This window comes from Stenella coeruleoalba (assembly GCF_951394435.1).
Source record: "Stenella coeruleoalba genome assembly, chromosome: 17".
In the NCBI taxonomy this organism is placed as follows: domain Eukaryota; kingdom Metazoa; phylum Chordata; class Mammalia; order Artiodactyla; family Delphinidae; genus Stenella; species Stenella coeruleoalba.
This window is the reverse complement of record NC_137163.1, coordinates 64,626,105-64,652,546: the sequence shown is the minus strand read 5'-3', so window position 1 is coordinate 64,652,546 and position 26,442 is coordinate 64,626,105. Positions and strand designations below refer to the sequence as shown.

The 26,442-nt window shown below is 37.0% G+C and overlaps 1 protein-coding gene across 7 annotated transcripts in view; it reads right to left on the bottom strand.

The window, feature by feature from the left end:
• Positions 1 to 26,442, bottom strand: part of EYA1 (EYA transcriptional coactivator and phosphatase 1) — a 561,881-nt gene that overhangs the window by 436,568 nt on the left and 98,871 nt on the right. Inside the window, exon 3 of one of the 7 annotated variants that reach the window (XM_079902475.1) lies at positions 16,113 to 16,213. The exons of 5 other annotated variants lie outside the window; for them this stretch is intronic. The gene's annotated coding sequence lies outside the window, so the exon portion shown is untranslated. Of the gene's footprint in view, positions 1 to 87; positions 737 to 16,112; positions 16,214 to 26,442 lie in introns of those variants that run through there. One more of the 7 variants, XM_079902477.1, reaches the window with a different exon arrangement.

Genomic DNA, 26,442 nt, shown 5'->3' with positions numbered 1-26,442 from the left:
AATCAGTGAAGAAAGGCATCTAACAGTTCTTACTGTGTTCTGCCTTTCCTCTTCGACTTCACTGTTTTAAATCTGGTGTTAACTCACTTTGAAAATTCTTTAGTGGTGATGGCAAATCTTTCTCCTGCCGTCTCTCCTTTATTTGTCTCTGGATTATATACAGTCTTCATAATCAAACATAATGATACCAGTGGGGTTTCTCCTTATGGGTATGACCATTTCTGAGGATAACAAAATTGTAATTAAGACTCATACTTTTGGGTTCGAAGAACCTGAGTTTGAACCCCAGATCCATCAATGAGAAGCCATGTGCATTTTCAACTTTAAAAATGTTTTTGGATGTCAGCTATCTCATCGCTAAAATGAGAATAATAATAGTGATTTCTTTACATAGTTGCATTGAGATAATTCATGTGAAGGAACAGTATTAGCACATGATAAATGCTAAATGAACGTTAGGTATGATGGTGGTGGTAATAATGCCCAATGCTCTAGAGGCGCTTTTACACATTAACTGCACACGAATCACCTGGAGGAGGGGTAGTTAGAACGAATTCTGATTCAGTAAGGCTGGTGATGGGTGTGAGAGGCTGCCTAGCCAATACATCCCCAGGTGATGCCCATGCTGGTCCGTGAACCACACTTTGAACAGCAAGGACCTTTTTCTCTTACTGATGGCAATCTGGTCTGTTTTCTAATTCAGCGTCAGCCATATGTGATACTGGAAATCTGTCATTCTTCCTTCACTTATTAGCTAGAATATCTCTATAAAGAGAAACTTTCCCTCATCTACTATTGGGTTATCCAAAGGTATAGTTTGCATAGGAAAGGCCAGTATTCCAAATAAAGAGTTGATACTTGAGCATCATTCAACAATGACCAATAATGATATCTTTAAGAACTCACATATCTAAATGTGCTTGAAATGCTTCAATCCAATTGCAATTATTATCCTTATTTATCCCAACCCATTTTTGACCAGTGGGTAACTCTTTGAGTTGATTCCTGTGATCTTTGACGTGACCTGAGTCTTCTTTTATAGCTTCATTGCAATGCGTAGCATAATAAATGATCCAGATTCATCATGTACATTTCTTTCCAAGACCTGGAAATCATTGAAATCTCCATTATCTTCCTGTTAGTGGGAAACTGTATTTAGAGGCTATAAGTTGGGCACTGAGAGTACTCACTGCTACTGGGTTGGTCATTATTTCTAGGTCTTTTCAGCAAACAAAGCTAGGAAAGTTTTTATTTTAAATAAAATTCATCATAAGTTTAGATGACACTTCCAATCCAAATTGAGGACTGGCAGGATGTTTATTTAATCTTTTTGATCTTAAGTCTGAATCTCCTTTACCCCATACCCAGAATCTGAGTTCTAATGACATAGAATGATAGAATTAGAATAGCAAATACTTCTCATTTGCTTTCTCCCATAATATAACCACAATAATTTCAAAATAACAAAAAAATTTACTACCAACCATATGATTAATGAAAATAGTGTAAGATTTTTTCTTGTAGTTTCAGAAATTTTTCTTCCAACATATATCATATGAAAGATTATAACCAAATAACTGTGTTTTTTAGCCACTTTGAACTTCTGGGTGGTTGTGCTACCAACCAATTCATCCCATTTTATTTTTATTTTATGGATTTTTAAACTAAAATTTTTAGGATTAAAACATTAACATGGTCCAAGTCAAACCTATAAAATAAATCTAGTTTCTGCCCCACCCTATTTCCTCCCTTCCCCAATATGCAACCACTCTTTTCATTTTATGTTTGCTTTCCTCTATTAATTTTCTATTTATGCCATAACAAATTACCACAGACTTAGTGGCTTTAAAACAACACAGATTTGGTTTCTATAGTTACAGAGGTTAGAACACTGATAGCTTTCACTGGGCAAAAATCAATATGTCAGCAGGGTTGTGTGTCTTTCTTAAGGCTCTTTGGGAAAACCCATCCCCTTGCTTTTTGCAGCAAAGATGGTTTTCTCAGGGTATATGCCCAGTACTGGGATTGCAGGGTCGTGTGGTAGTTCTACTTTTAGTTTTTTAAGGAACCTCCATACGGTTCTCCATAGTGGCTGTATCAATTTACATTCCCACCAACATTGCAAGAGGGTTCCCTTTTCTCCACACCCTCTCCAGCATTTATTGTTTGTAGACTTTTGATGATGGCCATTCTGACCAGTGTGAGATGATATCTCATTGTAGTTTTGATTTGCATTTCTCTAATGATTAATGATGTTGAGCATTCTTTCATGTGTTTGTTGGCAATCTGTATATCTTCTTTGGAGAAATGTCTATTTAGGTCTTCTGCCCATTTTTGGATTGGGTAGTTTGTTTTTTTGATATTGAGCTGCAAGAGCTGCTTGTAAATTTTGGAGATTAATCCTCTGTCAGTTGCTTCATTTGCAAATATTTTCTCCCATTCTGAGGGTTGTCTTTTCATTTGTTTATGGTTTGCTTTACTGTGCAAAAGCTTTTACGTTTCATTAGGTCCCATTTGTTTATTTTTGTTTTTATTTCCATTTCTCTAGGAGGTGGGTCAAAAACGATCTTGCTGTGATTTCTGTCATAGAGTGTTCTGCCTATGTTTTCCTCTAAGAGTTTTATAGTGTCTGGCCTTACATTTAGGTCTTTAATCCATTTTGAGTTTATTTTTGTGTATGGTGTTAAGGAGTATTCTAATTTCCTTCTTTTACATGGAGCTGTCCAGTTTTCCCATCACCACTTATTGAAGAGATTGTCTTTTCTCCACTGTATATCTTGCCTCCTTTATCAAAGATAAGGTGACCATATGTGGGTGGGTTTATCTCTGGGCTTTCTATCCTGTTCCATTGATCTCTATTTCTGGTTTTGTGGCAATACCATACTGTCTTGATTACTGTAGGTTTGTAGTACAGTCTGAAGTCAGGGAGCCTGATTCCTCCAGCTTCATTTTTCTTTCTCAAGATTGCTTTGGCTATTCGGGGTCTTTTGTGTTTCCATATAAATTGTGAAATTATTTGTTCTAGTTCTGTGAAAAATGCCAGTGGTAGTTTGATAGGGATTGCATTGAATCTGTAGATTGCTTTGGGTAGTATAGTCATTTTCACAAGGTTGATTCTTCCAATCCAAGAACATGGTGTATCTCTCCATCTATTGGTATCATCTTTAATTTCTTTCATCAGTGTCTTATAATTTTGTCTCCTTAGGTAGGTTTATTCCTAGACATTTTATTCTTTTTGTTGCAGTGGTAAATGGGAGTGTTTTCTTAATTTCTCTTTCAGATTTGTCATCATTAGTGTATAGGAATGCAAGAGATTTCTCTGCATTAATTTCATATCCTGCTACTTTACCAATTCACTGATTAGCTCTAGTAGTTTTCTAGTAGCATCTTTAGGATTCTCTATGTATAGTATCACGTCATCTGCAAACAGTGACAGCTTTACTTCTTCTTTTCCAATTTGGATTCCTTTTATTTCTTTTTCTTCTCTAGTTATTGTGGCTAAAACTTCCAAAAATATGTTGAATAATAGTGGTGAGAGGGCAACCTTGTCTTGTTCCTGATTTTAGTGGAAATGGTTGCAGTTTTTCACCATTGAGGACAATGTTGGCTGTGGGTTTGTCATATATGGCCTTTATTATATTGAGGAAAGTTCCCTCTTTGCCTACTTTCTGGAGGGTTTTTATCATAAATGGGTGTTGAATTTTGGCAAAAGCTTTCTCTGCATCTATTGAGATGATCATATGTTTTTCTCCTGCAATTTGTTAATATGGTTTATCAGATTGATAGATTTGCATATATTGAAGAATCCTTGCATTCCTGGAATTAACCCCACTTGATCATGGTGTATGATCCTTTTAATGTGCTGTTGGATTCTGTTTGCCAGTATTTTGTTGAGGATTTTTGCATCCATGTTCATCAGTGATATTGGCCTATAGTTTTCTCTCTTTGTGACATCTTTGTCTGGTTTTGGTATCAAGGTGATGGTGGCCTCGTCGAATGAGTTTGGGAGTGCTCCTCCCTTGGCTATATTTTGGAAGACTTTGAGAAGGATAGGTGTTAGCTCTTCTCTAAATGTTTGATAGAATTCGCCTGTGAAGACGTCTATTCCTGGGCTTTTGTTTGTTGGAAGATTTTTAATCACAGTTTCAATTTCAGTGCTTGTGATTGGTCTGTCCATCTTTTCAATTTCTTCCTGGTTCAGTCTTGGCAGGTTGTGTATTTCTAAGAATTTGTCCATTTCTTCCAGGTTGTCCATTTTATTGGCATATAGTTGGTTGTAGTAATCTCTCGTGATCCTTTGTATTTCTGTAGTGTCAGTTGTTACTTCTCCTTTTTCATTTCTAATTCTATTGATCTGAGTCTTCTCCCTTTTTTTCTTGATTAGTCTGGCTAATGGTTTATCAGTTTTGTTTATCTTCTCAAAGAACCACCTTTTAGTTTTATTGATCTTTGCTATCATTTCCTTCATTTCTTTTCCATTTATTTCTGATCTGCTCTTTATGATTTCTTTCCTTCTACTAATTTTGGGTTTTTTTGGTTCTTCTTTCTCTAATTGCTTTAGGTGTAACGTTAGGTTATTAATTTGAGAGCTTCCTTCTTTTTTTTTTTTTTTGGCGGTACGTGGGCCTCTCACTGCTGTGGCCTCTCCTGGTGCGGACCACAGGCTCCGGACACGCAGGCTCAGTGGCCATGGCTCACGGGCCCAGCCGCTCCGTGGCATGTGGGATCTTCCCAGACCAGGGCACAAACCCGTATCCCCCACATCAGCAGGCAGACTCTTAACCACTGGGCCACCAGGGAAGCCCCTGTTTCTTAAGGTAGGATTATATTGCTATAAACTTCCCTCTTAAAACAGCTTTTGCTGCATCCCATAGGTCTTGGGTTGTCGTGTTTTTATTGTCATTTGTTTCTAGGTATTTTTTGATTTCCTCTTTGATTTATTCAGTGATATCTTGGCTATGAAGTAGTGTATTGTTTAGCCTCTATGTGTTTGTATTTTTTTCAGATTTTTTCCTGTAATTGATATCTAGTCTTATAGCATTGTGGTCGGAAAAGATACTTGATACGATTTCAATTTTCTTAAATTTACCAAGGCTTGATTTGTGACCCAAGATATGATCTATCCTGGAGCATGTTCCATGAGCACTTGAGAAGAAAGTGTATTCTGTTGTTTTTGGATGGAAAGACCTATAAATATCAATTAAGTCCATCTTGTTTCATGTATCATTTAAAGCTTGTGTTTCCTTAATTGTTTTCATTTTGGATGATATGCCCATTGGTGAAAGTGGAGTGTTAAAGTCCCCTAGTATGAATGTGTTACTGTCAATTTCCCCTTTTATGGCTGTTAGTATTTGCCTTATGTATTGAGGTGCTCCTATGTTGGGTGCGTATATATTTACCATTGTTATATTTCTTCTTGGATTGATCCCTTGATCATTATGTAGTGTCCTTCTTTGTCTCTTATAATAGTCTTTGTTTTAAAGTCTATTTTGTCTGATATGAGAATTGCTACTCCAGCTTTCTTTTGATTTCCATTTGCATGGAATATCTTTTTCCATCCACTCACTTTCAGTATGTATGTGTCCCTAGGTCTGAAGTGGGTCTATTGTAGACAGCATATATACGGGTTTTGTTTTTGTATCCATTCAGCCAGTCTATGTCTTTTGGTTGGAGCATTTAATCCATTTACAGTTAAGGTAATTATCGATATGTATTTTCCTATTACCATTTTCTTAATTGTTTTGTGTTTGTTATTGTAGGTCTTTTCCTTCTCTTATGCTTCCTTCCTAGAGAAGTTCCTTTAGCATTTGTTGTAAAGCTGGTTTGGTGGTGCTGAACTCTCTTAGCTTTTGCTTCTCTGTAAAGGTTTTAATTTCTCCATCGAATCTGAATGAGATCCTTGACAGGTAGAGTAATCTTGGTTGTAGGTTTTTCCCCTTCATCACTTTAAATATGTCTTACCACTCCCTTCTGGCTTGCAGAGTTTCTGCTGAAACATCAGCTGTTAACCTTATGGGGATTCCCTTGTGTGTTATTTGTTGTTTTTCCCTTGCTGCTTTTAGTATGCTTTCTTTGTATTTAATCTTTGCTAGTTTGATTAATATGTGTCTTGGCATGTTTTTCCTTGGATTTTATCCTGTATGGGACTCTCTGTGCTTCCTGGACTTGATTAACTATTTCCTTTCCCATATTAGGGAAGTTTTCAACTATAATCTCTTCAAATATTTTCTCAGTCCCTTTCTTTTTCTCTTCTTCTTCTTGGACCCCTATAATTCGAATGTTGGTGCGTTTAATGTTGTCCCAGAGGTCTCTGAGACTGTCCTCAATTCTTTTCAATTTTTTTTCTTTATTCTGCTCTGCAGTAGTTATTTCCACTATTTTATCTTTCAGGTCACTTATCCATTCTTCTGCCTCAGTTATTCTGCTATTGATTCCTTCTAGAGAATTTTTAATTTCATTTATTGTGTTGTTCATCACTGTTTGTTTGCTCTTTAGTTCTTCTAGGTCCTTGTTAAACGTTTCCTGTATTTTCTCCATTTTATTTCCAAGATTTTGGATCATCTTTACTATCATTATTCTGAATTCTTTTTCAGGTAGACTGCCTATTTCCTCTTTATTTGTTAAGCCTGGTGGGTTTTTACCTTGCTCCTTCATCTGCTGTGTGTTTCTCTGTCTTCTCATTTTGCTTAACTTACTGTGTTTGGGGTCTCCTTTTCACAGGCTGCACGTTCGTAGTTCCTGTTGTTTTTGGTATCTGTCCCCAGTGGGTAAGATTCCTTCAGTGTGTTGTGTAGGCTTTCTGGTGGAGGGGACTAGTGCCTGTGTTCCGGTGGATGAGGCTGGATCTTGTCTTTCTGGAGGGCAGGTCCACATCTGGACGTGTGTTTTGGGGTGTCTGTGGCCTTATTATGATTTTAGGCAGCCTCTCTGCTAATGGGTGGCGTTGTGTTCTCGTCTTGCTAGTTATTTGGCATAGGGTGTCCAGCACTGTAGCTGGCTGGTTGTTGAGTGGAGTTGGATCTTGGTGTTGAGATGGACATCTCCTGGAGATTTTCACTGTTTGATATTATGTGGAGCTGGGGGGTCTCTTGTGGACCAATGTCCTGGACTTGGGTCTCCCACCTCAGAGGCACACCCCTGATGCCTGGCTGGAACACCAAGAGCCTATCATCCACATGGCTCAGAATAAAAGGGAGAGAAAAGAAAGAAAGAAAGGAAGGAAGGAAGGAAGGAAGGAAGGAAGGAAGGAAGGAAGGAAGGGAGGGAGGGAGGGAGGGAGGGAGGGAGGGAGGGAGGGAGGAAGGAAGGAAGGAAGGAAGGAAGGAAGGAAGGAAGGAAGCATTTATGCTCAATGCTCAGATGAAGTGCCATGTTTATTTATTTTTAAAATCAACCCACACCAATCTCAACCCCCACTGACAAGGTTGTTGAGAAATCCAGTGTCTGTAATTTTTCATACTTCGTGGTTCATGCCTCCCACTTTGCACTGTAATAAGATTCTAGGACTTAAACAGTTGAGGCTACATGGAGGAAGAAGCCTCTGAACACCAGTCTTCCTGGTCATGCTGAAGACACTCATTGTCTAGGTCTGCATGGTCCATTCAAGGACTGGTAGTCCTCTGGCTCCATATTAAGCTTGGCCTCCAGGGCATTTGATGAGGCCTTGGAGCATGGACCCAGCCTCAACCTGGACTTATACAGTAGTCCACAGGAAGTCTGACCTGTTGGCAAATGACCTGGCGATAAGACCCTACACCTTTTCATATGCCTTGTTTCTGGAAAGTCCACAGATCCCAGTTACCCTGAAGTCATGAAGTCAAGAACTGGTGTGTGTGTGTGTGTGTGTGTGTGTGTGTGTGTGTGTGTGTGTTTCAGAACTGCCCACCTCATCTGAATGCCAAGTCTAGTAATATGTTCCCATAGGTCAGAGCCCCAGAATCAACAGCACAACACCTAACTGCCCATTCTTTAAAGAGAGGGGAGCAAACTACCCTTTGATATTTTATGAGAGTTTATTCTAGCAAAAAACAAAAGTGATTAAAACAAAAGCAAGCACAGGATTTTCCTATACTCAATTATTAATTGATACTTTATCTAACCTAACGGATTAGAAGACACATCTGATTAGAAGATGTATTAGAAGATACATCACTGATTAGAAGATACATCACTACTTTATGTACTACTATGAAAGAAAAAATGCCAATTAAACTGTGGCTTAATGCTTTTTTATCACTCAGAATTCTTAATTTATATTTACTGAAAGAATGTTTTCAGATTTACTTGCTTCTCTAATGTCAAATGTAAGCCCTTACTCTGTTTCTGTGACTTTCTGCATAAACAATAATCCATTTTGCTTCAAAACTGAATTATGTGTACTTTTTAAAAGAAATGTGAATGGCATTAACCCAGCATGTTGCCCTTTAACTCAACTGAAACCTGGAGCAGCTATGACCGAGCTTGTATACATGCCAGCAATCACAACAACATCCCAAATGACACTGACTGCAAGAGGCATCCCAATCTCAGGAATGTTAAAATGTGAAAGCATGTGCATCTGAGAATTCTTGGAATACAATACATCTCTTTGTGTACCTATATATCTGCGTGTCTACCTTTACAGCATAACTTTTACCATCCACTTCCTCGCATCCTGTATTCCAGCCACGCCAATCCACTGACAGTACTCTGCATATTACAAGCTATTTTATGCCTCGTGCCTTTCAACCTACAGTGCCCAGTTTCTGGAAGTCCCTCGTCCTTCCTCCTCTTGGCTGTAAGGTCAACTCTTACTCATCTGTCAAACCAGAGCTCACATGTTTCTTCACTTGAGAAAACTTCTCTTCCCCACAAGCGTAGCTCCCTTCCTCATGCCCCCCTTGAACATTGTACCCATTTTTATTCCTGCACTAACACAGAGGTTGGGAATTTCCTTTGCTCCACTAGAACTTCTGAAGAGCAGTTGTGTTGTTTACATTTTGATTCCCTGATGCTTTGCACAGTATTAATATATGATAGGCACTAAAAAGATCTTCAGTAAATGATTGGATAGTTTCTCAGTCAGTCATCCTTCAAAAAGAGGGGTGGTTTCTCCAGAATGGGTAGTCAAGGACAGTAGGACAGAGGAGGATTCTGGGTAACAAGAGTGGGTAGAATCACTAGGCTAAAGATAGATCTACAGACGAATATGTCAACTAGTACAAGACAGTCACGAGCCAATAGCATGTTCTTAAGTCTGATTTCAGCAAAACTGCTTTTAATCGCTAAGCAAATACCATTCTGGGCATGCTTAGTGGCCGGGGTGAGGAAAAGAAAGAGGTTACAGTGTTTGGTGAAATCTTAACAGTTAAGATTTTCTGTTAAGCACAGAGTGTTCATAATTCTGATTTTCATGCACAGTTTAATATCAGCTTCATTAATTTTATCAGGTTATTTTTCTTGACCTCCTGCTTGTTGTAAAAGAATTCTAAATAAACAATGTAGTTTTACATCCAAAGAAATGATGTTCTTTCAGATGTAAGGCATATGTTTCAATGTTACTTTGCTGTTAAAAAAAGTAATATCAAAAAGACTTAAACAATATAAATGTGAAAGATCCCCAGTTTATAATAAATATTCTGCATGCTATTATGAAGATCAACTGACAGACCAGTATTTATTTAAAATGGCTATTGACTGTGTTTTATCCTCTTTTGAAGGATCCAAGATACTCAATATCTGCTAAGTGTGGGTGTCTCTTAAATAGAAATTGCATAGTACAGACCTCATCCAAAGTAGCTGTTTGGATGCGATAAATTGAGTACAGAAGAGTTTACATTTCTGAGCTGTTCTGATCTGTGTGTATACTAAATATGACAAGCTTAAGTAGATCCAAAGTGGATAATATTTTTAATCTTCTGGCTATTTAAGTAGTAACTTTACAGTCTGTGTTTTAGTTTCAAGCAGAAAATTATATACAACATAGATGTACTTTATATTTATCACCAAAAAGTCACATACACTATGCCACTTCATTATATTTAGTATATGGGGAAAAAATTGAGGAAACAATTTTTTGAGTACAGTTGGTAAGCACTTGTGTGCCAAGGATGAGTTAATGTATATTTATACAACCATTTTCTTGTTATGGTTTCTTAATTTTAGGGGTGGTTAATTATATAGATAATAATTATAGGTATAGTTGAATTTAGGAGAAGTCAATTTAATATATATGTGATACCTAGGAAATGGGAGAAATCTGCTGTGATTTACTAGCTTTTAAACACTGTGTACCAATTACACAAAAAATCAGTTAATACAGGGTTGTTGATATTGAAAATCTGTTTAGAGCCCTCATGTAGAAATGTCACTTACAAATGAAAATATGAACATACATCTCTTAGATTTTGTAATTTAAAAATGCAATTAATATGGTAGTTCTATTTCTAGTTTTTTGAGAAACCTACATACTGTTTTCCACAATGGCTGCTCCAATTTACATTCCCACCAACAGTGTACAAGGGTTCCGTTTTCTCCACATCCTTGCATCATTTGTTATTTGTGTTCTTTTTGTTGATAGCCATTCTGACAGGTGTGAGGTAATATCTCATTGTGGTTTTAATTTGCATTTCCCTGATGATTAGCAATGCTGAGCATCTTCTCATGTGCCTGTTGGCTATCTGCATTTCCTCTAGGAAAAATGTCTATTTAGTTCTTCTGCCCATTTTTTAATCGTTTTGTTTGTTTTTTTGACGTTGAGTTGTATGAGCTGTTTATATATGCTGGATATTAATTTCTTATCGGTCATACTGTTTACAAATATTTTCTACATTTCAGTAGGTTGTCTTTTCATTTTGCTTATGGCTTTCCTTTGCTGTGCAAAAGCTTTAAAGTTTAATTAGGTCCCATTTGTTTATTTTTGCTTTTATTTCCTTTACTTTAGGAGACAGATCCAAAAAAAATATTGCTGTGATTCATGTCAAAGAGTGTTCTGCCTACGTTTTCCTCAAGGAGTTTTATAGTATCCAGTCTTACATTTAGGTCTTTAATCCATTTTGAGTTTATTTTTGTATATGGTGTTAGAGAATGTTCTAATTTCATTCTTTTACATGTAGCTGTCCAGTTTTCCCAGAATGACTTTTTAAAGAGACTGCCTTTCTCCATTGTATATTCTTGCTTCCTTTGTCAGAGATTAATTGACCATAAGTGTGTGGGTTTATTTCTGGGCTCTGTATCCTGCTCCATTGATTTATGTGTCTGTTTTTGTGCTAGTACCATACTGTTTGGATTTCTGTAGCTTGGTAGTACAGTCTGAAGTCAGGGAGCATGATTCCTCCAGCTCCTTTTTTCTTTCTCAAGATTGCTTTGGCTATTTGGGTTCATTTTTGTTTCCATAAAGATTTTAGAATTATTTGCTTTAGTTCTGTGAAAAATGCCATTGGTATTTTGATATGTATTGCATTAACTCTGTAGATTGCCTTGGGTAGTATGGTTGTTCTAACCATATGATCCAGCAATTCCAATCCTGGGTATATATTCGAAAAAAACAAAAACACTAATTCAAAAAGATACATGCACCCCAATGTTCCTAGCAGCATTACTTTAATTGCCAAGATATGGAAGCAACTGAAGTGTCAAGCAATAGATGAATGGATAAAGAAGATGTGAGATGTATATATATATATGTATAGATAGATAGATAGATAGATCTCCATATACACACAATGGAATACTACTCAGCCATTAAAAAAGAATGAAATTTTGCCATTTGCAGCAAAATTTGGATGGACTTGGAGTGCATTATGCTAAGTGAAATAAGTCAGACAGATGAACCTAAATACTGTATTATATTACTTATATGGGGAATCTAAAAAATACAACAAGCTAGTGAATGTAACAGAAAAGAAGCAGACTCACAGATATAGAGAACAAACTAGTGGTTACCAGTGGGGAGGGGGGAGGTGCAATATAGGGGTAGGGGAGTGGGAGGTCCAAACTATTGGGTATAAGATAGACTAGAAGGATGTTCTGTACAATATGGGGAATATAGACAATACTTTTTAATAACTGTAAAAGGAGTGTAACAATTAAAAGTTGTATAAAAAATAAAGTTAAAAAACTATAATTCTACTTAATAGCAGGTATTAATTCAGGACACAGATAACTCAAACAGGAAACACATGTAGATGATGAACATATCCTTAAATTATTGATAATTTTATTATATCTTTTCTTAACATCTTTATTGAAGTATAATTGCTTTACAATGGTATGTTAGTTTCTGCTTTATAACAAAGTGAATCAGCTATACGTATACAAATATTCCCACATCCCCTCCCTCTTGCGTCTCCCTCCCACCCTCACTATTGCACCCTTCTAGGTGGTCACAAAGCACTGAGCTGATCTCCCTGTGCTATGTGGCTGCTTCCCACTAGCTATCTATTTTACATTTGGTAGTGTATATATGTCAGTGCCACTCTCTCACTTCGTCCCAGCTTACCCTTCCCCCTCCCTATGTCCTCAAGTCCATTCTCTAGGTCTGCATCTTTATTCCTGTCCTGTCCTTAGGTTCCTCAGAACCTTTTTTTTTTTTAGATTCCATATATATGTGTTAGAATACAGTATTTGTTTTTCTCTTTCTGACTTACTTCACTCTTACTTCACTCACAGACCTAGAGTCTGTATGACAGACTCTAGGTCCATCCACCTCACTACAAATAACTGAATTTCGTTTCTTTTTATGGCTGAATAATATTCCATTGTATATATGTGCCACATCTTCTTTATCCATTCATCTGTCGATGGACACTTAGGTTGATTCCATGTCCTGGCTATTGTAAATAGTTCTGCAATGAACACTGTGGTACATGACTCTTTGAATTATGGTTTTCTCCGGTTATATGCCCAGTAGTGGGATTGCTGGGTCGTATGGTAGTTCTATTTTTAGTTTTTTAAGGAACCTCCATAATGTTCTCCATAGTGGCTGTATCAATTTACATTCCCATGAACAATGCAAGAGGGATCCCTTTTCTCCACACCCTCTCCAGCATTTATTGTTTGTACACTTTCTGATGATGGCCATTCTGATGTGGGATGGCCATCAGTGTGGGATGATACCTCATTGTAGTTTTGATTTGCATTTCTCTAATAATTAGTGATGTTGAGCATCCTTTCATGTGTTTGTTGGCAATCTGTATATCTTCTTTGGAGAAATGTCTATTTAGGTCTTCTGCCCATTTTTGGATTGGGTTGTTTGTTTATTTGATATTGAGCTGCATGAGCTGCTTCTAAATTTTGGAGATTAATCCTCTGTCAGTTGCTTCATTTGCAAATATTTTCTCCCATTCTGAGGGTTGACTTTTCATCTTGTTTATGGTTTCCTTTGCTGTGCAGAAACTTTTAAATTTCATCAGGTCCCATTTGTTTATTTTTGTTTTTATTTCCCTTTCTCTAGGAGGTGGGTCAAAAAGGATCTTGCTGTGATTTATGTCATGAAGTGTTCTGCCTATGTTTTCCTCTAAGAGTTTTATAGTATCTGGCCTTACATTTAGGTCTTTAATCCATTTTGAGTTTATTTTTTTGTATGGTGTTAGGGAGTGTTCTAATTTCCTTCTTTTACATGTAGCTGTCCAGTTTTCCCAGCACCACTTATTGAAGAGGCTGTCTTTTGTCCATTGTATATTTTTGCCTCCTTTATCAAAGATAAGGTGACTATATGTGGGTGGGTTTATCTCTGGGCTTTCTATCCTGTTCCATTGATCTCTATTTCTGTTTTTGTGCCAATACCATACTGTCTTGATTACTGTAGGTTTGTAGTATAGTCTGAAGTCAGGATGCCTGATTCCTCCAGCTCCATTTTTCTTTCTCAAGATTGCTTTGGCTATTCGGGGTCTTTTGTGTTTCCATACAAATTGTGAAACTTTTTGTTCTAGTTCTATTATGATACCTTTACCTACATCCCTTTTAAAGTTAGTGGACACACATTTTTATAGGAACTAATGTCTAATGCATCCTTTTAAGAAAAATACTTCTACCTAAAGAAGCTGGCAGTGAAATTACATGGCCTCATCTCTCCAGCCACAGGGTTGGTTATGTGGCTCAGGTTGGCTAACCAGACACTTTTTTCCAAACTACAATATTGTTATAGGTACAGTCTTAGGACAAAGTCTGTCCACTCAAGTTATTCCATGGATATTTGAGACAGTGAAAGAAAGAGCAAAAGTGTGAGAGAGAATATAGTCTGAACTCTGTGTCTAGCCTCTCTTGAAAACTGCATTTTTTTTTAAAGATTTTTTTGATGTGGACCATTTTTAAAGTCTTTATTGAATTTGTTACAATATTGCTTCTGTTTTATATTTTGGTTTTGTGGCTGAGTCATGTGGGATTTTAGCTCCCTGACCAGGGATCAAACCCGCACCCCCTGCATTGGAAGGCAAAGTCTTAACCACTGGACTGCCAGGGAAGTCCCCTAACTGGATTTTTTAAGTTAAAGTAAGCAATATATTTCCCCACTCTTCTTATTCTTCTCTGTCAGCCTGATAATTTAATCATATATTGTTTCATTTTTTATTTCAAGTTTTTTTTAAGTTATATTGAGTTTCATTTTAATTGAAATATATCCCAGATGTTGTGAAGTTGAGATAAACCCCTGATCCCCACCCAGATTAATGACCTACATAATATTGAAATAAAATAATGATAAATTTTTGTTTTAAGCCACTTGATTTTGAATAGTTTGACAAGATGGAAAAAATTGATAACATGATTATTAAAGACATTTTTCTTGATTATATTCTTATTTTCTTAGTATTCTGTTCTTCGAAGACATTATTCATGGAAACAAACAAACAGAAAACACACCTGGTCCATATTAATAATAAATCACTTATTAGCTTTTTGTTAGCTTTATTACCATTCCTAAATACTATAACTGACAATAAAATTGCATTGTTGGCTGCATCCAGTAGAAATCACTTCTATCACCCCACCTTTTTTATTCCACTGCCAGGAAATACCCAGACTCTACACTTTTCTCTTTCCTCTCCATATATTTACAAAGTGGTACCATCTTGGTGAATATTTTGCATACCATTTAAGTTTTGCAATATACTGTGATCATTCCCTTGCCTATAAACATTCTCATATAAATGCAAAAAGTTGATAAATAGCAGTTATGCAAAATGGAACTTATATTAGGGTCTAATAAATTTTTTGAAAAATTAGGTATAAATGCAAAAGAGGATAGAGTGAAAAATAATTCAGTGAAAAAGAACTAAGTAAGGCTGCAAGTTGAGGACAGTAACAGAGAGAACCACTTCAACACATCATTATTATCATCGCCATTATTCTTTTGTTATGTGTATATAAGTATACACAAAAGAATGGAAAAGGGAGTTAATAACAATAAATACAATACTTTACATATTCTATTATTTAATACTATATGTTAAAATGTAATTACACTGTCTTAGTCCATTTAGGCTGCTGTAACAAAATATCATAGTCTGCATGGCTTAAAAGCAACAGAAATTTATTTCTCACAGTTCTGGAGGCTAGGTCTAAAGGTGGAGCACCAGCTTAGAGGCAACATTCTAAAAGGGTAATATGCCTTCAGGCATATATGAATTTTCAGATTCAGAAAGTATAATAATCCAAACAAAATAAATAAAAATAGTTCTACACCACTTACATTGTAGTGAAACAGAATATTAAAAACACAATTTAAAGGATTAAAAGAAGAAACCAAAATGAAAAGATAGTTAAATTAACAGCTGATTTCTCATCTGCAACAATGAAAGAACAATGAAAAAATATTTTTCAAGTGCTAAAAGAATATAACTGTCAACATAGAATTTTAAAATTATCTTTGAATAACAAGCGTGAAATCAAATCACTATCAGAGAAACAAAAGCTGGGAGTATTTATGACTTTGAGATTATCCTAAAAGAGCTTCTAAAGGATCTATTTTAGGCCAAAGTAAAATGATTTCAAAACAAGGTCAGAACCTCAAGAAAAATGGTAGGCAAAGAAAGTGGCAAATATGAGTGTAAATCTAAAAAAAATGACTATATAGCGCAATAAGAACAATGTTTAGCCTGATAGTTAAAAAAATGAGAGAGAACCAAAATACTTACACAATAACATGTGTGCTGGGATGTGGGTAGGTGATCAAGTTGACCCATTCTAAAGAATCACTGTATTACTTGAAAACAACTCGGACTGTGAAACTTCCATACTATTACAAAGAAAATATGGAATAAAAATTTAAAAACTCAATTTACATCAAAGAAGATTTTTAAAAAGAGGAAAAAAAAGGATAGATACCAAAATAGTACTGCAGTAGAAACAAATTCAAATATATCAATAATCACAATATATTATTTTGAGATATACTTACATGTTATAAAACTATGAAAAAACAAGGGAATGATAGACCAAAATTTCATGATAATGTTTCACTGGGAGTGTGAAAGGTGAATGCTATCATAAAAGGGTACACAAAGACCTTCAAATGTCATAGGCAAAGTTTTTTTTCTTAAGCTGAGTAGTGGATACACATGTTTCTCTTTTTCTATCTGTCTGACTGCGTCTCTCTCTCATTATATATATATATATATATACACACACACACACACACACACACACACACACACACACACACACACGTATATATACACATATATGTAATATTTATTTTCATGTGTTTTAAAATATTTCATAATAAATTTTAAAAGAGAAAAAACTATAAATTGTAGAAGAGTCAGAGAAACATAATCATGGCAGAATTACTAGAGCATGGCAATCTTATTTTATGAGGAAAGCATTCAGAATTATAGTTTAAAAATACTATTTTCAGTTCTAAATGAAGTTATTAAGCTTGTCAAGTTTTATTTTTAGAGTTGCTGTTTGAGATCTTTCTTGGCTTCTCTTCTAGTGTTTATTTCTACTTAACTGCCGAGAACTTATTCTATAAATCTAATTGGATCATCACCTTAGGGCACCTTATAACATTCTTTTCTTTGTAAGAAAAGAAACTGAAATATTGTTCATTATTATTTCAAATCAAATCAGTGGCGTTTATTCCAGTCTCTGAGGTGGAGCTCTCCTGGCCTCTGCTGCCAGGGAATACGGAGGTTGCAGTTGTGTAGAATTGAGACCTTCCTATACAAGGCAACTCTTGTTTCCATTTAAATGCACCTCTTCCCTAGCAGAGGGGCATAAGTACCCACTTAAACATGCTTTGAATTCTTTTTGTCTTTTGTTTCTTCTGGATCCACTGCCTGCTTGATCTCACCCTCCCTCAAGACAAGTACAATCCAAGGTCCTTGCTCTAGCTGGGGGTTATGGCAGTTTGATGGGATAACTCTTCTTGCACTGTTGTGGCCACCAAATGCACAGCTAGTGTCTGAAGAAACAAGACATCACTCGTCAAAAACAGTTCAGAATGCAGCTTGTCATTACAGTGAAAGGAACAGTTCTCTAAGACGAAACCAAGGAGCGATGAGAGTAGGAGAAGGTGAGTTACAGAAATGTAACCTAAAACTACACAGCTGAGGTCCAGGCCTAAATGACGCGCAAATGTTGTAATGCTGCCCATGAAATCACGCGAGACTTGGTGAAGTTAATTCCTCTGTTTGAACAAGGACTACTTTGAAATAGTCTGAAAAGGCTAATGTTGTCTACACTTTTGGAAAAACTAGCTTCTTTGGGTGATGTATTCTAATGCCTCACAACCGTCATGATTAGGAGTGGGAATCTCAGGGCAGCCACTTGTGAGTTGTGGACATGATCTAAAGTCAGTTTCCTAACCTGTAACATGGGCCAGAGATAGCACCTATTATATAGTAGTAATCTATTATATAGGGTAATATTACTCTACGTAATAGCACTCCATTATGTAATAGTGTGCTTGGGAAGATTAAAAAACATACTGCAAGCAGAGTTCTCAATAAATATTAGCTATTCTCATTACTGATCTGTTAGAGCAGTGTTTTCAAGCTTATAAAATGTAAAGATCCATTTTAAAGGAAAACAATTCTAACAGACCTCAAGCTTTTATTCATATGATTTTAATACTTCTCAAATATGTATGAAAATAAAAAACCTAAACTCTCTATTTCTATAACTATTACGCAGCTATAAACAAGAGTGGTTTTTTTTTTATTATTTTTTGTTTTGTTTTGTTTTGTTTTGCGGTACACGCACCTCTCACTGTTGTGGCCTCTCCCGTTGCGGAGCACAGGCTCCGGACGCGCAGGCTCAGCGGCCATGGCTCACGGGCCCAGCCGCTCCGCGGCATGTGGGATCTTCCCGGACCGGGGCACGAACCCATGTCCCCTGCATCGGCAGGCGGACTCTCAACCACTACGCTACCAGGGAGGCCCAAGAGTATATTTTTAAATTAAGCTCGAACCCATGAAATCAATAAAATTCAAATTAATAGTATTAATTTAATGTTGTTTTGTTGAAAATGGTACAAGGTGCTAGGACAAACTCTTTTGACATCTTTTGAGTTTGGCCTGCCTTAATTACCATGTGCTATGTGATACTTTCAATTCTTCCTTTATTTAAAGTCTATCTGAATTATTTTAAAACCGCACATCTGAACACCAGATTGACATACAAAGTTCTCCTCTTTTTTTTCTTAGCCTGAAGTTCAAAATGAATATAGTGGTAGCCAACACTATTGAACGAGCACAAGCACTGAAGCTGAGATGCAAAGGCTCACTGAGAGATGGTCATCTAGGTGAGCCAGAGAGGGCTTCATTAAATTTTTTTTTAGATAATCATCTAAATAAGTGAAAACACAGGATTAAAATATTCTCATGGAAAACTTGCAAATTTCCCACATGAGCTAAATGGACCTCGGTTGAGAGGTCCATTTAAATTAATATATCTTTGTTGAAATTGAATAATCATTTTTTAAAGTACTAGGGATATAGCATTACATAATCGTTAAGCAATTTTCTTGATAAATTCCATGAGATCTACCAAGTGCAGAGCATCACTTTCCATTCTATACCTTTTCACTGAAAGCAAAAGACATTTCCTTCCCGGGGCAATAACAGCTCTTCCTGGCATACACATTAATCTGAGAACTCAGAAACTTTGACTCAGAATTCTGAATGCTAATGGTTGTGAGTGTAAAATGAAGTAATTTATGTGTCATAGCTAATTAAGATTACAGTGTTTCAACGCACTTAAAATTCAAGTTCAAAGAAATTTTAGTGCTTTGGTCTGATAGTTGGTGTCAAGGAGCTTTTGAGAGTGCTTCCTGTCTACAGCAATTGGCATGCAGTAGCTCATTCACCATATCCTATAATTAAAATAGAATAAAACTTCACCCTTACTTCTTTGGAGTACTAAACTTTTTCAAAGATAATTTAGTCATGATTTGCTACGATTTTATGAAAAATGGAAAGCTTTTGTGGAACTTATCTGGTTAGGATCTTTTCATTAGGAAATGGCTTTGATTGAATTGAGCTGTATTTCTGATGTAGATGAAATATGCAAGCACAAGTAGAAAGGAAGAGAGGGCAACCACACGGAGAAACAGCACAGCTTTATCCACTGGAGCTAAAGACATTCTACTCTGAACTGGGGTATATACCCTAACAATGTGGGCACATGTACACAAAGAACGATGTATAAGAATAGTGATAGCAAAATATGCATAATAGTTGAAAACTGGAAATGACAAAAATGTCCAAGACAGTACAATGGTTAAATAAATGTGGTCTACTCATATAATGGAAAATTACACAACATGAAAATAAACAAATTACAACTACATACAACATGAATGAATTCCACAAACAGTATTGAGTGAAAGACACCAGACACCAAATAATGCCTTCTGTATGATTTCATTTGTTTTACACTTACAACAGGCAGACTAATCTGTAATGCTAGAAGTCAGGATAGTGCTTAAAACTTAAGGTAGAGAGGGCTGATTGATGAGCTATGAGGGGGTTCTAATATGGTGGCAGTGTTTCATTATTGAACAATACTTACTGAGTGTTTATGGCTGAGTTCCTTAAACACTCAGTTTCACTGGTGCAATGGGATTATGTCCACCTCAAGAGGTCATTGTGAGGGTTAAATAACAATGTACGTAAAGTGATGCACATTGTACCTGATATATAATAAATGCTCAAACAGCTGTAATTGTCATTGCTATTATGATCAGTGTTATGCTGTGCATACAATACGTTTTGAAAACTTATAAAGGTAACCATGCTCTTAGAAGTACTTTTTTGAGTCTCCACTTGGTGTTATACAATTCTCAAACACTGAGGTACATTCCTGAAAAGAGCCCTATGAAACGAGCTATAAGGGTGTTATTGAGGGCATTGTTTATTATAGTACATGTGTTCTTTTGGTAAGGAACTACAGAAGAAATTTCTTTCTGATCTCAACAGGAAAATAGTGTACTTCCCCTGAGAAATGCATTTTGATTATTGTCCAAGTTTAATCTTACACATCTTGTGAATCCTCTAAATAGATGTATCTTTCTTCTTGGCTTTCTATCAAATCTGTGCTCTAACGTTATCAAATGTGAAGAGACAGGATACATTTTCTGGATAAATTCCATTTTCCTTAATTACTTTTTTTTATTTTGTTTTTCTCTAGTACTTACAGAAGCTATCTGAAATTCTCTTTGGAGTAAGAGGAAGGTATAAGTTAATAAATGAAGAAAAAACAAATGACATTATGTTGCATTCAGTTAAGGAAATCTCTGCCAAGACAGTGGTATTGTCACAGTTGACACTCCATCAAAAATGTCCTGAATAAATGAATAAAATAATGATTTGGCATTTGGGGATGGCTCCATAAAGAAGTGGAATCTGAACAAGGTTTGGGGAAAATAAAAGTCTGTGGTATGAACGATGGGCTGGAAAGGATTGAAATTAGAGACAGAAGCACGAATGGAGCTAAAGCCAGAACGACAGTGTGAATGTGGTCAACAGAACATTCTATCAGAGTGCTCCAGAAGTACCGAGCAATAGATGTTGGTTGATGATAGTGATGGGGGATCAGGGTAACAGCAGTGAAAATGGAGAATAAGGGGCAAATTCAAGTAAAAAATTAAAAGTCTTAGTGACGAATTATACAGAAAGTCCAAAAAATAAGAAATCAGGAGTGACTTCAAGATTGTTTTGCGCTTAGGAGAAGTATGAGAGTTTTGATGTACAGCCAGCTAAAGAATAGGTAATCAAACAGCTCACGAGATGCATGTAGAAATCTAGAAAATTCATTCCTTTCTCTAATATAAATCATTTACAAATTTAGAATTTGTGAATTCTGACAATCTAGGTTTTGCGTTATGTACATTAAATCACTGAAATGTAAAAATGCTCTTTTTGGGTTAGGAGGAAGCAAAGACCAGTTAGAGTGACCACTGGATAGAGAAGGGAAAAATTCCACTGTGATTTTAGTACCTTAAAGACAGAACAAAATATAAAAGCATGGTTTGTATTATAAAAGTCAATAAAACCACTGTTGCAATGATCTACAGTCATTATTATTATTATTATTATTTTGCTGTACGCGGGCCTCTCACTGTTGTGGCCTCTCCCGTTGCGGAGCACAGGCTCCGGACGCGCAGGCTCAGCGGCCATGGCTCACGGGCCCAGCCGCTCCGCGGCATGTGGGATCTTCCCGGACCGGGGCACGAACCCGTGTCCCCTGCATCTGCCGGCGGACTCTCAACCACTGCGCCACCAGGGAAGCCCTACAGTCATTATTTTTAATCGATCTGTTTATTCAAAACTATGTATTAAAATAAACTACATGAAAGATGTAATAGTGGACAAATGAACACAGTCCTTGGGAACTTATAATATATATGTATGTAATATATATTATATATTGTATAATAGCTTATATTTTGGGAACACAAGCCTAAGTAAATACCTATATCTGAAAATAAGTCATAATTTCTATTAAAGGGTTTGATCTTATTGATAAAATGGCTTCCATTCTCTCTTATGCCATAAGAAAATATTTCCCACAAAAATACAAGTTGCTGGGGCTTCCCTGATGGCGCAGTGGTTGAGAGTCCACCTGCCGATGCTGGGGACACGGGTTCGTGCCCCGGTCCGGGAAGATCCCACATGCCGCGGAGCGGCTGGGCCCGTGAGCCATGGCCACTGAGCCTGCGCGTCCGGAGCCTGTGCTCCGCAACGGGAGAAGCCACAACAGTGAGAGGCCCACGTACTGCAAACAAACAAACAAACAAACAAAACAATAAAAAACCAAGTTGCTGTCTCTTCACGACTTTTTTTGGTAAATTTAAAATCACATTAATATTCACAAAGCAGTACTACTAAAATAATGAAGACTTCTTCCTTATTGATTTTTCTGAAAACTGCCTTCCATTTTCCTTTCACACTTCATGTATAATTGGGAAGGAAAACTACTAAACTGATAAATTCTACAAGGGGAGGATATATCTTGAATATGAAGTATTATTACTGTTGACAATCCAATAAGAGAGACACAATGGAAAAATTTATGGGAGTTCCTGAAATTGGCTGAAGCAATTTTCAACACACTGTATTTCATTCTTGGACAAAACTAAAGCTCTATTTCTTACACATTTTTTAGAAGTCAACATATAACAGGCAGTAGATACTTATCCAGAAGTTACTTGGTGTTATCCAAGTCTATTTATCTTTAAAACACAAGTATTTGAATTTTAGGACTTCTAACTGGGATGTCTGGCCATTTCATAATTCTAATAGGTTTATTTTACAGAGTACGTATTTTATAGAATATGGCAATAAACCTTCCATAGTTGCTTAAATGCCTTATGTCTTCAATCTGCCATTAGAGGGTACCTGGTAGTTACACCTTATTAGGGTACTACGTGTTTGCTGAGAAGACAGGCAAATTTTAATTAATTTAAATTAAATGACCTTGAGAACTCGCCTGCTTTGTTTTTCAGTTGCCCCAAGTTTCATTTGATTTTTGCATCATTTTTTTCCCCTGTGTTACAAAAGTTTCTCAGAAAAAGCTGGAATCACTTCCCTCAGTGTCTGCTTAGCCCTAGTAAAAAAGTAAATCTTATTTTTCCTTTGCTTGAAATACATGTATCAATGAGTCCTTTCACTCAGCAGTCCTGAAGGTCCAGGATAAAAACTGCAGCTTGAGGTGGAGATGTTGAGATTGTATTTTTAAGAACATATCTTCATTCTGAAGGTGAGGAAGCCAAGTTGAAGTGAATTTCCCAGAGCAGAGCTAGGTTTAGAATTCAGAAGTTAAACACAAATAGCACACCAACAATGAATGCTGGCCTCTTCATTCATATTTTTCTAAATTCTGAATTTTTTCCACTTTTGGACTTTATCCTTATTTTTCTCTACATATCATCATTGCAACCAATATCTATTTGTGGTCAGATTAGGTCAAGAGTACTCAGTAAATTGCGAAAATTATGCTCTGAGTACAAAATAAATTATTTTGCTCTTCGTAGCTTAAAAAATCATCTGGGGCATACTGTTACATTTTAAATTATTTTAGTCTATATTTTTATGTTTTACATTGTGTTTGAAAACATTAAAGTATGTGTCCCTTGAAGATATTTTTCGGAAACAACTTTTCTTCCAGTACTAAAATTATAACAAGAACTGGATTATTTGGAGAAATTACAGTGGGTCTTTTTTCATGTGTGGTACCCTTCCTTCCTGTTATTCCTGAAAATACCCTCAGACACAACCCCAAACCATGTGCACTGTCCAGTCCATTGTTCAAAAATAGCATATGTTGAGCAAGTGTTTGCTTAGTCTTGAAGAGGTAGAGGAAAAAAGCCAATTGACCAGTTTGTAGAGAGGCTGCCCTTCAGCTGTTGGGAACTCTTTTTGTCCCTGTTATTCTCACACTTGGATAGCTTTGATGAGGTTACACTGACTACAGAATAAAGTTCAAATCTGGCTCTTGTCTACTCTTCCAGTGTAATTCCCCACCCCATCTGCCTCTGCCCTCACCCTCTACCCCAGGTGACAGATTCACCTGCCACTGGGCTGATTAGGTGACACACCTGGATGAAGCAGTTCAGGGAAATGAGCACATGCACTTGCTTGAGCAGTGGCTGGGGAGAACTGGAGAAGGTCCATGTGTCCAAGGTGGGATGGAGCGCTGCTAGTCAGCTCTGTCTACTGTTGCCTGCAAGAAGGAGGATCCAAGGTTGCTAGACCCTCTGCTTTTCTTTAAGAAAAGGCAGAGAGATAGCTATTCTAATTTTGCAATATCCTGATTTCTTTCTGACATTGGGCAGGGTATTTTTTATTCACTCTGCTTCCATGTTGGTGAACCATTTCCCATCCATTGACAGGCAGTGGGCAACTTGCTGAGCTGCACCCTAGCAATCCTGATTACTTGGAATTTTCTCAGAAAGCAGCATATTATCATGATGCTAAGCTTTGGCTCATGTTTCCTCTACCTGCAATGGCCTCCTCCGCTTATTCACTTGACAGTGCCCTACCCACCCATTCTTAAACACTGGCTCAAAGACAATGTGGATAAGCATTTCCCAGCCTCCCTCCTCATCTGATTTCCAACAGTCCTGCAGAATTGTTCCTTTTTTCCTATGTTTCACTTCACATTGTTCATATACTGGGGGAGGTGCTCCACTGGAGTGGGCTTAGCTGTGACCAGTACCCATCTCCCCCATGAGCATGTAAGATATATTTTCTTCCTCTTCACATCCTTGGTACTTTATACTTGATGATTTATACACTGAACAACACCAAAATTGGCCAGTGCTTGTTGAAATAGCATATAGAGTAAAGGTTTCTCACAAACTTCCCTGCCTGCCTCTTCATCAGTCATCATTTCCTACCCGTATCAGAGCCACAAAGCCCCAACAGTCTCAGTGATAATAGTCTACAGTTCAGATTTCAGAGTGACACCTGCTCTGAGACCATATTTTCATAACTAGCGGGGCCAATTTCTGCTGTCTCATGCAGTGTGAATATACACACGACCCTGCTTTCAGGTGGCTTCCATTCTGGGGGCGAGACCAGAGCGTTTTATTTCAATACTAACCATCATGCAAGTACCCATTCAACTGGTTCTAAAAGCAGATCAGCCAACACTCCCCTTTCCCATCCTTCTATTTGTTAGGTGCAGAACCCGAGACCCAGGAAGTGAGGCAATTTATCCAAAGACACACAGCACGTTAGCATTAGAAGTGGCTGTCGCAATCATTTTCAATGATCAGATTCAGAAAAAAAAAAAAAAAAAGCTCCAAATAGCTATTTCTTTTCTCTAAAATGCAGCCAACAACTTCCTCTCTCTACACACCCTACACACCCAATATGCACACACACACTCATATGCACACACACAAATGTTTTTAAACATTAGGGGTCAGCCACTCTTACCACATTTTTATTTGTTTGATCTTTCCATCATTTTGTTTGGCACCATCTTAAGTTTTGAGGTGAAGTTGGCTCTCAGGCCACAGGCTTAGGCTTGTTTTATATCATGGAACTTTAAAACATTTTGTTTCCAGAACAAAAAGCAATATAATTCAGTTATTGGCAAGTACTGGGGTAATTTTAATTTTCTTCTGTACTTTTTTATATTTTCAATACAATGGTATGCTCTAATTTTATAATTGAAAAAACAGGAAAATTTGTTTTTAAGAAGGAATACAAATATACAAATGGTCAGTCTAACTAATAATGGACATATCACATTAACCATTTAACATATTACTCTATGGTCTACTTAGTTTTTAAAGTGGCCAAACTATGTATGACCTTAAAATGGTTGAACTAAATTCTATTACAATCGAGACTGAAGGATATTTAAACACAAATATATTTATGAGGCAATCGTGGGAAAATAAAATGTACCCACAAGAGCCCCACAGATTTTCATAGTTTGCACACAGGCAACTCTGCTCTGGTTCAGAGAGAATTGCTTCAGGGCGTGCTTTATGATTTCTTGTCAACAAATTATACTTGCCAGACTTCTAGGCCGAAGCCCCAGTTTTCTCATCTATAGAACGTGGACAATAAGGTCTACCTCTTCCTTTCCCCCCATGTCTGTTGGAGACACATCAGCTCTTAGAGGATAAAAACACAATAGAGGGCTTCCCTGGCGGCGCAGTGGTTGAGAGTCCGCCTTCCAATGCAGGGGACACGGGTTCGTGCCTCGGTCCGGGAGGATCCCACATGCCGCAGAGCGGCTGGGTCCGTGAGCTGTGGCCGCTAAGCCTGCGCATCCGAAGCCTGTGCTCCGCAACGGGAGAGGCCACAACAGTGAGAGGCCCGCGTAGCGCAAAAAACAAAACAAAACAAAACACAATAGAGACAGCAGGTTCTGTAACACTGAGTTAGAAAAGATTTATATTGTGTAGAGTTGGTTTGAGGGTGAGAAAGTGTTTTCACCATGTGGAAGAATCCTGAGAATATAGCAATATTCATTTATTAATTCAATAAATATTTTTGAGGT